We start from the raw sequence: 12,712 nt of genomic DNA on the forward strand, positions 1-12,712 counted from the left end.
AAGCTTCAACACGGCGCACTTTCAACACAGCAGAATTTCTCTGGCCTTGCTCCCATTTTTTCCTAAGATATGAAAATCATGTAAAAAAAAAATCCCTTTCAGGAAAAGGATTATTCCCATTGAGACACACATATAACACAAGAGAGTTTATAAAAACAGAGGAAAAGTTATATGCACCTTTCCCAGCTGTGTTCATCATGCCCAAAGCTTTTGTCCAAAACCACTTCCTGGCAGTTGTTTCTGCCAGCCTGGTGCACCTTATATGTCTGTGGAGCCCAGAGAGAGCAGGGGGAGCCCTTTCTCAACAGAACCAACCACACCAAACCCCCGCCTCTTCAGAGATATGCAGAGAAATTGGTCTTGTTGAGCTCAATGCAAACAAGGTCCAACATCGGCCTACTGTCACTTCCAGCTGAACAAACCAGCATTCAGTCCAAACCACTAAGCAAGTTCAAATTCTAATAAGCAAGTTCAAATTTTCTTTCCCTTGCTACATCATCAGAGCCTTGTTATTTATGTAAATGTTCAAATTCTCATTTTGATTGACATTGATTTCACAGTGTTCAGTTTCCCTGAATGTTCCCTTCTGCCCATGGAATAAAACAAGTAATGGGGTTACTTCATTGTGGATTACATTTCACAGCACAAACCTTTGTTTAAATCTTTTTCGGACTTACAGAATTGAGGCATAATCTCATGTTCTAGAATGATGTGGAAAGAAAAGGAGAAGCTCACTCTGCCATGCATGCTATTCAAAGTACACATTTCAGGACTGCAGAGCCCATTGATATTTGTCCAATACAGGTTGGGTGGGATTTTTTATTTCCTTTTAAGAGATTCTGCTAGAATGTGAAATCCAAATAAGGATATGGAAATTTTGAAAAAGTAACCATTTAAAAATATGCTCAAGTGTCTATGTTTCGAAATTGCTTGACCAGTTAGTTACCTCCAGCTCCCAAAGACACTCCAGTACAATACAAAAAGGAAGTATTTTCCACATGAAAACTATAAAGGCAAATTAATAAAAAGTTTGACATTTTTTTCATGAAAACTTTATAGAACTTATGCCAAATAATTTGCTACACACAAGAAGAGAAAAAGAAAAGGTGCTGTTTACTATACATTGATTGTTACTGACAATAATTAATTTACTGGTTGCTAACCAGTTTCTCACTGTTTAAATGTCACTGTTTAATGAGTGTGTGGGATCACAGTTTTGGGGAAAACTGGGACAAACCACACACTCAGAACCAAGTTTCCAGTGTGACACATCTAGTATTAAGAAGACAGCTAGTAATATACTGTTAGAAAATCTGACTCATAAAAGTTAGAACTGGCCCTTCTCGTCCTTAATAAACTTCAGTGAGGCCCCAGAGACAACTAGGCTGAATAATTTTGCTTACTTCACATTTTCTGTTCTTTTGAGTTAAGATTAGTCAACTTTTTCTGGTTTGTGTTTTTTGGGTTGTTTTGTTTTGTATTGTTTTGTTTTCACAGGCAGCTGGCTGGCTGCACTCTGAGGACATTCTGATAGGGAGTAGGAACAATCTATTCCCGGGATAAGGGACACAAGGATATGCTCTATTAAGGCAAATTTGCAGAGGTCTCTTCTTTAGAAAGAATATTTTAAATAGATTTGATAGTTATCTTCAAACTTTGCATCAAATTGCCCTCAGTCTTCTGGAACTGCTGCACATCTCCCTGTTGAACTAGATTTCTACACCAAATCAAACGGTAAAACTAGCTCTCCGTATTGAAGACCTGGCCATTACCATAACTTCTTAGATTAGTATCTGTATCCAACACTAAAAACTACTTTTCTCTTGTTCTCACACACCCTTGCCAGAGGGTAGACAGGAGGTGCACTGATAGGGGACCAATTAAACTAAACGGAGCCAAAAGCAGATAAAAGCTACACTGAAACCAGTGAGCCAAGGCATTCCTGACACCTAAATACTCAAAAGTGCTACAGAAGGTCAGAGGAGAAATAAATTAATAGCTCAAGAACAGATCATTTGTGCCTATGCTATTTCTTTCAGAAATAAACGGCATCTGTGCGAAGTGCAACACAGAGGGAAAAGGATTTAAGAAAGGCTGGGTAATTACAGCAGTTGTTTAACATTCCCAAGCAGCTCTTTGGATGATCGTTCAGGAGAATGAAGGGACAAAGCTTAAAGGCAAAGGACTGCTGGTGGTTTGCAGTCTCTGAGTATACTGAATATCTGTATCAGCTTAACTGAGGAATTACAGCAGCTGCCCTTCCTCCTTTCACATCGTGTGGCTGCCTTCAGGGTCACTGGGATGCTGAAACAGCACGGATGGACTGGAACACAACAAAAGGGATGGAAAGAGAAAAAACAGAATCAGGTGGGAAAGAAAATAGACTGTTTCTAAATGGGAGGGAAACAAAGAAATACTACATGAGGTTTCAAACAGCTCAAGATAGCGTTGCATTCCATTTAGACAGGGTTTTTAAAGTAGTAATTAATAACTAAATTGTGAAGAAGCGGAGGACCAGTGTCGGAGCAGAACCCTGACAAGAAAGCCAACAGTCCATTGAAACTCAGCTTTCCATTGAAACAGTCCAAATGCTGCCCTGAGGTACCCCATCAAAACACACACACCCTGGAGGGGCACAGTCCTGACCCTCCTGGGCACACCACTGACCCTCCAGGGACACTCACTCTCCTTAAAAATCAGGCAGAAAACAGGCATTTACTTCACTCATGCACATTTGGATCTTAAGCAAGAGCCCTTGGGGAAAGCTCTTTGTAGGGGATGGGAAGCTGTTCTGCAGTTTCAAATGTGACCTGGGGCCCTGAATGTGAACTGAAGTGAGAGGAGTCAGCGCTTCAAAACACACTGGCTCTTCCAATACAGCCTGTAAGCCAGAAAATCGTCTACTTCCAGAGTCACCGTAACTGCACAGCTGGAGGGAGGGAAATAAGTACCTAAAAAATGTACTTTGCTAACCACAATAAATGGTTATAAAATGCTATCTAGAGAGCACAGATGCTCCTGCCTTGGTTTACCAAAGCACACCGTGGCATTAAACTGTCAGGTTGCAACGGTGTCAGAGCTCCAGACACTTTCTCTTTACCTGAATTCCAGGAGAGAATTGATGTGCCTTTGTGAAGTGGGAGCTACTCCATCAAGGAGCCCAACCAAGACTGTCAGCAAAGCTAAAAAGCAAAGTAGTTAAAAGGCAAAGAAAAGCAGAGATGCCCACATGTGGCAATCAGATCCTTTGAGTAGCACAGTACAAAGAAGATAATAGAAGAGAATAGAAGGGTCTTAAAGCTGCACTGATACTGCTGAAGCAAAATTTACATATATATATATCTATTTAGTAGCAGTAGAGGCATTTGCATTCAAAGGCAATCTCGACAGGGATCTGGATATTCTTCAACTCCCTTCACTGTGTGCTATGTACAGTGCAAAGGAACAGGCCAAATCTGCTGATCCTATAAACAATATTCAAAATGCCAGCCATGGTATCAGCCTCAAAGCAAATACCCCATATACTGCAAAAGAGAGAAAAGCAGCTGAGGCACAGCTCAGAGGCCTGAGGTAACAGTGACTTCTCAAGGGCACCAGGACTCTGTTGAGGCTGGGCTAGGCAATGAAGTTTCGCTCCAGGGCAATCCAACAGTGTCAGCACCAGTGACTTCCCTGGCTCAACTTGCCCAAGACCAAAAAATTTAGATAAGCAACAGCAGCCTGTGTGTCACAGCAGCTCTATCCATGTGAAAAGCGAAACTGAGAATCTACCTGAAGTGCTCTTTAGCTGAACACTAACAACAATACATGAAGTCACCATGACTGCAGCCCCCTCCCATCATGAATAAGCCACAGTCACTATACAGTGAAGGAGAGGAAGAAACTGAATATCACACTAAACCAAATGACAATGGAAGTTGATCCAGAGGTAAAAGGTTTCCCATGCAGACTGCATGACTGTTACTAATATAATTTTCCACCCTGTGCCAAGTGAGATGTGCACAGAGACAAAAAAGACAATCTTTTTGACTAGGTTGAAAGGAGCACAGGGATAGGGGATGCACTCTATAAAGATTACTAGAAGTCTTAACATGTATACACATGCACACACACACTTATGGATTTGATGAAGGATATTACTATGATAGGTATATTGAACACCTGGAAGTAGGGACCAATAGGCTGCAGAAGAGTAATGGATACAAATTCCATGCACAAGGGAGTGATACATTCATGCAAATGAGAAACAACATTTTCCGTATAAAATTCACACATTTCTTTGTACTCAAGTTCTCGTGACTAGAGCTGTGTCCTGAAAATGGCTTAGAGGTCAGAGGGTACAAGCTGAACAGTCAGGGTGTTTTAGGAACAAACTATTCCTAAGCTTATGCATTGCGTAAGATACGAAGCTACATATTGAAACACATAAATAATCGCCTTGCAGAGCAATTACTCAGAAAATGAACAAGAGGCAAAGCAATTCCTGACTTGGTTCTGAGGAATGTGCAGGATCTGGCTCCAAACGCTGCAGAGATCATTCTGCTATTTCCCAGATAAGCCAAACTGCAGGAGCAGCAACAGTACCTTCCCACATACCATGCAACTGAATTTTCTTTAAGTGAGACTAAATGTAAAGGGAAAGAAAACCAGCTATTTAAAAAAAAATAAACTCCAGAGATATAAGTCAACAGTTAAAGTGTTTGCAAGAGGCAAAACCACTATAATAAAAGCCAAATTAATTAATATGTTAAACCCTTCTGTTATTCAATCATTCTAACAAAAGAATGAATTCCTTGACAATTTAAAGTCATATCCATCTAGGAAATACATTCTAAAATAAATAAATTTTAAAAAATCAAACCAAACCCACATAGTCACTGTCGTAAGTGTAAGACTACAGCAAGCACACAGTGGCCCAAGAAAGGCTTTTGACTAACAACTTGTTAAATTGGCATAAATCAAGTTACTCTTTTCTCAGTAGTAGGAGGTCTGTCAAATTCATAGGACCAATAATTAATGCATAAATGGAGTGACTAAAGAAGAGACTACAACAGAAAAATGTAGTTCGTTTTCTGCATCTATCTTTCATACTATTCATCATCTGCAATAGTGTGCACTCCCAGCCCAGAAAGCAAATTGTGTTCTGGGCTGCATCCAAAGCACTGTAGGCAGCAGGGCAAGGGAGAGGATTCTGCCCCTCTGTTCTACCCTGGTGAGAACCCACCTGGAACCGTGCATCCAGCCCTGGGGTCCTCAGCAGAAGGACATGGACCTGTTGGAGTCAGTCTAGAGGAGTGACACAAATGATCAGAGGGCTGGAGCACCTCTCTGATGAAGACAGGCTGAGAGAGCTGGGGCTGTTCCGCTGGAAGAAGAGGGGGGCCCAGGAAGACCCTATGGAGACCTTCCAATACCTAAGGGGGCTTACAAAAAGGAGATGGATGAACTTTTTATATACACAGATAGTGATAGGGAAAAGGGTAGTGGCTTTAAATGGAAAGAGGTTAGGTTTAGATTAGCTGTTAGGAAGATATTCTTTACTGTGAGGGTGGTGATGCACTGGAACAGGTTGACGTGAGAAGTCAGAGATGCCCCACCCCTGGAAGTGTTCGAGACCAGGTTGGACTCAGATCAACCTGGTCTAATGAGTGACATCCCTGCCCTTGAGAGGAGGGCTGGAACTAGATGATCTTTAAGGTCCCTTCTGACTGAAGCCATTCTGTGATTATATATTACCTCTTTAGGACTTAGAGGAGTTACTCTAGACAGGTTATCTCACACTGAATTTCAGTAAAACACTATAACACAAATTTAGAAAAATAACACTGGCTAATTACCAGCACCAGATGGTCTTTACCCACAAATTAAACAGAGCTCAAGTATGACACAGCTGAATTGTTAAATGTAGTAACCCCTTACAGAATATAACACAATTCTTTTATAAAGTCATGACTCATGAATCTATGGGAGAGTTTTTGAGGACTTTTGCAAGCATGTGCATAAGGAAGATACAAGAAATAAACATCTAATTGCTTATTAACTTGTTGTGGGAAAGAAAAAAAGAGAAAGAATATAAAAAGGTGTCCGTATGGATAAACAAGTTTAAAAGACAAGAAAGAAAAGGAAAGAATGCAGTCTCATTGCAGGCAGGTCACCAGTGAAGCACTTTGAGCCCACGGTGTTCAACATACACCTGATCTCAAGTGATCTCAAAGAGCTGATAAGGTAGGTTACTGACACTGAATTATTGAAGGCTTTAAAGAAACAAACTGCAGAGAGCTTTAGACAGACCTCATGATACTGGTGACCTCATGACTGGAGAAAAAACAGCAGATAAAATTCAGCATTAAGTACACAGCAACTGAGAAAATGAGAAAAAGTCTCATACTGCATTCACAGTCACTGAATCTGAACTACCACTGCACATGAAAGATCACTGCATTAATAACTGTGAAAATATTGACTCAGTAATTAAAACTGGAGAAAAACAACACAAAAATAAACAAACAAAGCCAACCAAACCAAAACATCAAACAAACAAACAAACAAAAAAACACCACCAAAAAAACCCAAACAAATATCAGAAGTCATCAAGGTAGAGAGAAAAACAAAAGTACTGTCACACCTCCTGGTAAAATGTGAGTGCAGGGTATGTTTCTTATTTCCTCTTACCTGAGAAGACAGAACAGAGTAAGAAAAGGTTTAGGAAGGGCAACAAAAATGACCAAAGTTCAGCAAAGGCTTTCAAATACAGGACAATAAAAAGAGCTGTTAGTCTTTGACCAGAGGTGTGGACTATCAACAAGATTTTTGAAACCATAAGTAGCATGGCAAAGGTAAACATGTAGGGTTGTTCCTTGAGCAAAGAAATCCCTGCCAAAGGGACAATTCAGTTACACTGTGACACCTGCTCCCATAGGATGTAGTGAATATCATGAGTTTACAGGGATTCCAAAAGCAATTAAAAAAATTAGTGGAAGTAAATCTCATTAAACCTCAGTAAACCCCAGGCACATGGTGTGATTCCTGGGGCTGTCCTGTGCAGTGAAAGGAGTTGGATTTTGATGATCCTAGTGAATCCTTTCCCAGACATGATTTTCTGTGATTCTATGATGGCTATGAAACACAGGGAAGGGACAAGCTAACCAAGAAAGTGTAGGAGGGAATTACAATCATGTTCTTGTTCTATGCTTCAGTCCTTCCTCAAGCATTCACTGTTGACTACCATTACAGAGATGCAGGTAACAAAACTAATCAAACCTTCAAACTGGCCAAAGGTAGATTTTTCTTACAGCTCACACGTTTTGCTGAAAAACTCCAGCCTTAGTTCAGAGATGAGAGGGTGAGATGCCAAAGCGCAGGCCTGCACACAAGTTGAAACTTCACAAAGCTTTCCAAGTCCAATGACATCATGCTGAAGCAGCCAGCACTGTTCACTCAGCCAATTCTGCTAATGGCATTTAGGATGAGGTCATTTTTCTCCAGAAATAGGCAGTCCTTTCACACTCACTCAACAATGCTGGAGAAGCAGTGGTCAACCTTCAACACAGCCTACAGACACACTTTCTGCAGCAAATGCTCCTACACATACACACCAAGATTCCTCATGCTTAGGAATGCCTTTTGGAGCTTCCCTTGAGAACATCAGCTCTTCTTTAAAAACATACTTGTTTGGAACAGCTATGCCTTCTGAGGTTATATGGATGAATATTATTTCTGGCCTTTTCCTCTGTATATAATGTAGGTGAAGCAAGCTGGCACAGGTAGAAACTCCATAAGGCTGGACTTTTTTTTTGCTGACTGCTCAAATAATGTAAAAGATCTTTACATAAGAGGAGGAGGGCTAAAATTACCTAAAAGTAAGAGTATAGACAAGTTAAGGTTAGCTACTTTAAACAGGATTGCTCACACTCTGCAAGGAATCTTCAGGAAGTTATTTTGTAAGCTTAAGGACATCTTACCAGTACACAGATTTGTAAGACAGTGCCTAATAGATGGACCTGGGATCCCAGTCCTGTCATCAGCAGCATACCTAATTATGTAGTTTAGCAGTACAGTTTATGCACTAATTACTTTTTCCTAGAACCAAGTGTTTTTAGAATTTACTGTGCCACAGCCACAGGTGCATTGGCAGGAAAAATAAAATAGTTTGTTCCTAGCATACCAATGGTTTTATCACTGGTTGAGCAAGTATTTCTGTACTTGCTAAATTCCTCTTTATAATGATCCAAGAGGATTTGTTATAAGCAACCTAGAAATTCTCTGAAAAAAATTCAGAGCAGAGTATTGCAATCCTGTGTATTCTATTCATAAACCCCTAACACCCACATTGTGGTTGTACAGAAAAAAACGTATTTATGCTGAGCTTTTACAATAATTTTCATTATTCCAAACAACAGCAGCATTCAAAGAGAAAAATTAGCCAATTTAAAAAGAAAAAAAAAAAAAAAAAAAAGAGAAAAAAACTCACTCAGCCTCCCTGCCTTTAAGTGCCAGCAACACCACCTACAGGAGATTATCTCCTCATTCCAGGGTGGGGAATGTGGGTATTTTCTTCTGATTCTTATTAGAATCAGAAACAGGAAATGGAATGACAAACACATTTGTTTGCATGGAATGACAGACAAATTTGGTCTACAGACTTGGCTGACACATTTTCTTAGCTTGTAGGGAACTGGAATAAATAAAAATCCTCTTCTGAAGGGCTGAACATTTCATGTTCAGGTACTGGCCTATCATTATCTTAATAATACTTTAACAATAACACTTTTATTAAGTAAAAAACCCCTAAATATCAACAAAATAATTCTCTTACATTTCCTTCTACCATCTAGCCAAGGCAAAAATGTAAGGAAAATCAGGATAACCTCTCAGCAAAGATCTACAAAAAATGAAAACACAACAACTTGGTGGAAAATTTTGAACTATTTAAAAGGTATCTACATAGTATGTTTTCTGATCTATTTTTTTTTCAAGAACATAACTGAAATCCTAACTATGCCAGAATTGCCTGTTCTCTCTTTGCTAAGCACCATGAGATTTTTTTGTTTGTTTGTTTCACAATGGCACATTAAAAGCACCAGCAGATATTTTTGCCAGTACTCCAAGTTTGCACAATGAGGTTTCAGCGTTATCATAACCAAAAAAATGCTGCATATTTCAAGATCAATAGTATTCCAAATGTATATCACCCGGCTGCATCACAAGATTTTGCTGTCACAGAAGCATAATGTTGCACTGAATGAGGCCGATGCACAGCAGGCAGAAAAGAAAAGTGCAATGGACACCTCTCTGCTCTGCCTTTCACAGCCATGAAAAGCCCCACGACAGCCTCAGCACTACTTCACCTACTCAGGTTCCTGCTGGAAGAAAGTCTCTTTGTGCAGGTGGGAGGAGAGTTATGAATAAAGACAGCTTCTGGCAGACTGTAGCAGACAAGGAATATCCAGAACAAGGGCTCAGAAGCTCATCTGCCTTACAACTAACAGAGCACAATGTGGGAACATATTTGTATTACCTGATATAGTTGTCTTGATTATATTCTAACTATAAATTTTAACTAAACCAAAAACCAGAAGGCCACAAGATTCAAACCAAAAAATTCATCTGAGACTAGGGGGGAAAGTGTATAAGCAAGAAACCAGTTTCCAGTTGCTAATCCAACACAGCTCAGGGTTGGGACCTCAGATGTTTTCAAGAAATTATGCGCTCCTTCATTTATTCTGGGTCATTTGGAGCATGTTGTACATCTGCATCTTGATAACCAGCAAGGGATTCTAGTCATACACTCAAGCCTGTGATTTTCTGCTGTGGAAAGCTTTGTCTCTTCAGTTTCGCTGTGTCCAAAGAACTGGACATCAAAGTTGTCCCTGCCTGATGCACCACCTCAGATACACGAGTTATGAACTGCATCACCAGCCATCAGACGTGAGAAAAATGCATTAAATACATGACGCGGGGTAGCTGCCAGGATGGATGGCATGAACGCAGACAGGCACACAAGGTGACTGCTTCTCCAAACCGAATCTTCAAACACCCTGACACCAAAATCCCGCCGGCTGGCTCCGACCTCCAAGCACAGCTTTCCTCCCCAGAAGCATGTGTACCGTCTCTCTCGTGCTTCTGTTGTGGTGCCTAAATAAAAGTGTCGCTCAGGCTGTCACCTCGGCGCAGAGCGGAGCGCGGCCCCGCACCGCCACCTGCCGCCGCCCCGCCCCGGGCACGAACACACGGATAAAGCGCGGCGGGGGACACCGAGCCACAGCCGCCCGTGGCAGCTTCCAGGGATTTCTGCCCCCGCACACGGAGTAGAGAAGCGAATTGCTCTAGGAATGACCCTCCGCTTGTCCCCGGCAGGCGGTGAATGACAGCGCAGAGCAAAGGCGCACGGCCGCGTGTGGCTTGCCAGGTGGCGGTGTCACCGCTCGGAAGGCACAGGGACTCCCACGGGAATGAAGCACAGAACTGGCTGCCCTGCAGGACCCGATCTAGCGACACAGCGTGTGAGCAGACTGCTCGCGGGAACCAAGGCAATTTGTTTTCAAGAGTACCCGCACTACAGAGGCTCAGTGGTAACACAGAGGGCAAGGCTCATTCGATGGGAGAAATACAAAGACTGTGGCTCCCAATGCAGACAAGTATTGGTTTTACAGTGCCACAGGGGGAAAGAAGGATCCTTTCAGCCGTCCCAAAAAGGACTATCAAGGAGTAATAATATTTGCGGGGCTTTGGAACCACCCTCCTATGATTCATGAACGGCAAGTTGTATTCCCACCATGGTTTAAAACCTGCAAGGAAGGCAGTTCCTTAATATTGCCCAGTTTTTCATTTGATTATTCCCCAGGGTGAAGGTAATTCCCAACAGTCCAACAAGCAGAGAGAGGAGATGTGTTTCTACCCACCTCTTCACCTGCATCAATGCCTTCAGCTGTGGCTGAAAAGATCCTCAGTCCACAGAGAGGGTACGGGCATGAGCTGTACTAACCAGGAGCTGCAGAGAGGCTGCACCCCAAAAGCCAGCCCAGAAGAAAAACTGCAGCTTCAGCAACAATCATCCACATCACGTCAACAAAGAAGACTCAGAAAGGAGGTGGCAACACAACAAGTTCTTTCTCAGGCCTCCAAAGGCCTGATGCCAAGTCCCAGTGCCTGACTGTGAGCTCCAAGCACAGCCTTCCTCCATGGCCAGGGTACCAGAGTATGTGCATGGTTTCTCTCACACTTCTGTTCTGGTGCCTAATAGAAGTAGAGCTTATGCTGTCATCTCCCCACTGAACAAAGGACTCCTACTACCTAGTTTTATGAAGCTTGTAGAAGCTTAATTATTTTTTGACACATGCCTACCCTCCCACTGCATTTGCCAAAAATTACTAAAGTCTGCCAACAGACTCAAAAGTAATTAGGGGAAGACACACACAAGGTAGCAAGATTATCCCAGATAAATTTCCTTTGGAAATCAGGCTAAAAATTACAGCATTGTATTTATTAAAAGAATCCCCAGAAGCCATACTTGTGATTGCTGTACTGCTGTTACTGGCAATATAGCAGGTTTTTAAAGCAATTGTTGGAGGATCATATTTAGTTTCTAGAAATCAGATTAATTTTACCCCTTCTAGCCAGAAGCCGGCCATTTATGAACACTTTTCCCATCTGTTAAATGGCCATGATAGGTACTTACCTATCTCAGATGTGGTCTGTGTGCAAACACAAGCAATAGTATAAATATCTTTAAAGCACTGCTCTACATAAAGAAATATTATTATAAATATTGCTGTAAGATTAGCACTTACACATTTTATACTTTTTGAATGGCTGCAACCTTTTAAAGATAGAAGCACAGCAGAGAACTAATCCTAAGATGCATTTAACTGTGATACCAAGGAAATTATTTCTTTAGCAATCTTTTGCCAAGTTAGCTTGCTGCTGCAATTTAACTCAATACTTAGGAAAAGAGTGTTTTATTTGAAAGTTACATTGCTTTTAAGAATGTCTGACAAAGAAATAATAGGCTGGGAAAAATTTCAAGCAGGCCTTTCTCAAATATTTTCTGCTTTGTCGGTGCTCACTGCCAAAAAGTGCATCTCCTTATCCTTGAATTCATCTCAGTCTTGCCACTGCTTAGTGAAAGGCCTGACAGAAATTAAGCCAATATTTCCAACACATCCAGATCCATTCATCTTCCTGCTCCCTACTGTCTCCTTGAAATCTCAGTGGAATGCTCAGAGATGCTGCTTGTTGACTTGCAACATGAGAAAAACCTGTATTGCTGCTGCTCACACAGGGGGCAGTTAGTTGGGATGACACCTTTCCTCCTGGCACCCACGGATATCCAGGGATGGTACATGTGCTTCACACAAGGCAGGGAAGAACAGGAGGCTATGGAAAATGAGTGCAAACTCTGCAGTCTTTGGAGAAGAAGAGGCAGTGCGAGAAAGGTGTCTACACCTCCTACAAGCACTGGGGACCTTTCCCCTCCTTCACCAGAGGATTTTTGAGCACAAAACCATCTATACATGCTCCACAACATCCAGGCAGTGCTAAGAGGGACTCACCTGCTTTCCCACTCCGTCCTCTCCCCAGTCCCTGCTGCTCTGCCTGCACAGGGTTGCACACAGCATTAATCTGTCAGCTGGGTGAAAAAACTCCTGCACACACATTTCCCAAGTCATCAGTCAAACAATGGTGGCCTGCCAAACCACCCCAAATAAGCAAC

This window comes from Sylvia atricapilla, chromosome 3, assembly GCF_009819655.1.
Source record: "Sylvia atricapilla isolate bSylAtr1 chromosome 3, bSylAtr1.pri, whole genome shotgun sequence".
Taxonomy (NCBI): domain Eukaryota; kingdom Metazoa; phylum Chordata; class Aves; order Passeriformes; family Sylviidae; genus Sylvia; species Sylvia atricapilla.